Genomic DNA, 2,676 nt, shown 5'->3' with positions numbered 1-2,676 from the left:
CAGTAAGTCCCACCAGACAGTGCATGGTGTCAGTCTATGGTCACTGGCTGCCACTTTGTTTGGTTGAGGTCCCTGGGCTCCTCAGCCCCATAATAACTGATGAGTCACTGTTTCTGGCATGATTTGTGCCTTGTTCAGACCCAAAGTTCCATCCATTGTCATTTCCATCCACCTGAAAGATTTCTTTTGTGTGAAATATCTGCTGTACATAAATCACCTCAGGTTGTTTCTGTAAAAGTGGCTATGTTTCATTTCACATCCAGGAGGGCTAATCTCGCTTGTCAGCTGGATTAGATGTGAGATCTGCTAAGAGACACACCTCTTGGTGGGTCTTCTAAGGAGTTTCCCAGAAGGGTTAATTGAAGGAGGAGACTTCAACTAACAAAGAACACAAAGAATCCTGAGGGAAAAGTGACACTTTTGCCTTCACTCTTTGTTGGTGACCTCGCCTAACACGCCGCCATTGCTGCTACCCTGCCATCCTTTGCTGACACTGAAACCTGAATTCCTTTTTTTTTTTTTAATGACTTGATCTACAGATACACTGTTTAATTAGTAAGCAAAGAATGTACTTCTTGTTGAGTGAGATCGAAGAGATAAGTCCCAATTATTAAGCAAGTTTAAAACTAGTTTGGGATCTGACCTTTATTGAGCTTATCCACCAGAGTGGACATAATGTCTGCACAAAACCAAATGTTTGCTACTATAACTTCTGCATCACAATTAAAATCCAAACAGTTTTTTAAAAAGTCAACTCAATCAAAACCCATTACTTCAAATTCAATAGCTTCTTTGAAGCCACAGTCACAGTTAAATATGGTTAAGATTCGAATGCAGAAATTTGGTTGGTTGGAAGGCTAAAAATAGAATTACAAAAAGGCAAAATTTTGTTTTTTCACAGAGATACAGTCCACTGGAATCGCCAACACTGGACAGCTGTTAAGAATACTTAGAGTCCTGAGATAAGGAATCCAGGCATCCTTAGACAGTCTTCTGTCGTCCTTTCTTCCCAATCAGCGATTTGTGAATGTGTGGGATGACACCAACATCAGCAATCGTAGCCTTGATCAGAGAGCCCAGATCGTCATGTCCGCGGATAGCAAGTTGCAAGTGACGAGGGGTAATACGCTTTCCCTTCAAGTCTTTTGATGCATTCCCTTCCAACTCAAGTACCTCTGCGGTGAGGAACTCCAGGACGGCTGCGCTGTACACAGCAGCGGGCGCGCCCACACGTCCGTGGCTGATTGTCCTAGATTTCAGGTGTCGATGACTACGGCCCACAGGGAACTGTGAGCCTGCTCGCTGGGAGCGGGAAACCGCCTTTGTCTTGGCCTTTCCGGGGTCCTCTCCAGCCTAACCGCCAGCCATCTCAGACTGTGCTGAAGCTCGGACAAGTGAGGTAGAGATGAGGCCAGGGGGACGCTCAGCGACATCCCGGTGCCCACTCCTCCGGCGTACCGCGATTCAAACTGCCTGAAACCTAGATTCTTTACCCTTACAACATGGACTGAAGATCTGTGGCTCCTCAGGAGCTCTCTGGGCTTTCCATGCCACACTGGGATTGCACAGCATCCAGCATCACAGACTGGGTGGCTATTGGATCCTCTGCCTCCCCAGCATGCAGACTGCTACCATTGGGTGACCCAGCCTGTACTGTGTAAACCAAGTATGTGGTTAAAATGAGAATGGCCCCCAAGGCTCATATACTTGAATTCTCAATTGGTGGAACTGTTTGGGAAGGATAAGTTATGTCACTGAGAGTGAGCTTTGAGGTTTCGAAAGCTCAAAACAAAAAAATAAAAATAAAATAAGAGCTCATGCTATTCCTGGTTAGCGCTCTCTACCTTGTGTCTGTGGGAGAAGATGGAAGCTACTCCAGTGCCATGACTGCCTGTTGCCGAGCACGCCACCCCAGTGATCATGGACACAGTCATAGAACATTTTGAGTAATTCTACTCCTTTTAAGTTCATTGAAGCTTTAAAAATATTCTGGTATATGTGGTCTATCTTGAAGAATGTTGTACAAGTTTTAAAAAGAATTTGGATTTTGTTGGTAGTTTTTTAAAAAAAAATATGAATAATTTATGAAGGGTTGGAGAGATGGCTCAGTGATTAAGAGCACTGGCTCCTCTTCCAGAGGTCATGGGTTCAATTCCCAGTGCCCATGGCTGTCTGTAACTCTAGTTTTAGTAGATCTGACACCTTCACATAGACATACATGCAGGCAAACCACCAATGCATGTGAAACAAAGAGAAACAAATCATTAAAAAGTAGTTTATTGATGGTCTTCTAGGGAATGGTGGGCTGGGCACTAACGAGTAAAACCTGTCCTGATTGACAGGTCCCGCCAATTGACAGCGTGTATCTTAGTTTCCCTTTGCTGTGAGGACACATCCTGACTAGAGCAAGTCAAGGAAGGGAGGGTTTATTCTGGTTCACATTCTACTCTGGACACATGGGTGTGCAGGCTGACAGGGGCGCTGGAGAAGGAGCTGAGAGTTCCACAGCTTGATCTGCAGTCAGCAGGAGACTGGGTGCCATACTGGGTGTAGCTTGAGCATAGGAGACTTCAAAGCCCACCCCACAGTGACATACTTCCTCCAACAAGGCCACATCTGTAGCAGAATTTCTCCCTAATTAATTGATTGGATAATAAAGACGACAAGAAACCAATT

At 45.0% G+C, this 2,676-nt stretch overlaps 1 pseudogene; it reads right to left on the bottom strand.

Annotated features, from left to right (window-relative positions):
* Positions 1 to 969: 969 nt before the first annotated feature.
* H2az1-ps2 (H2A.Z variant histone 1, pseudogene 2) lies at positions 970 to 1,368 on the bottom strand (annotated as a pseudogene).
* Positions 1,369 to 2,676: the final 1,308 nt, after the last annotated feature.

The sequence above is a fragment of the Rattus norvegicus genome, chromosome 6, assembly GCF_036323735.1.
Source record: "Rattus norvegicus strain BN/NHsdMcwi chromosome 6, GRCr8, whole genome shotgun sequence".
NCBI classification, from domain to species: domain Eukaryota; kingdom Metazoa; phylum Chordata; class Mammalia; order Rodentia; family Muridae; genus Rattus; species Rattus norvegicus.
Note: the sequence above shows the minus strand (reverse complement) of the source record. Positions and strands in the feature narration are given on the sequence as shown.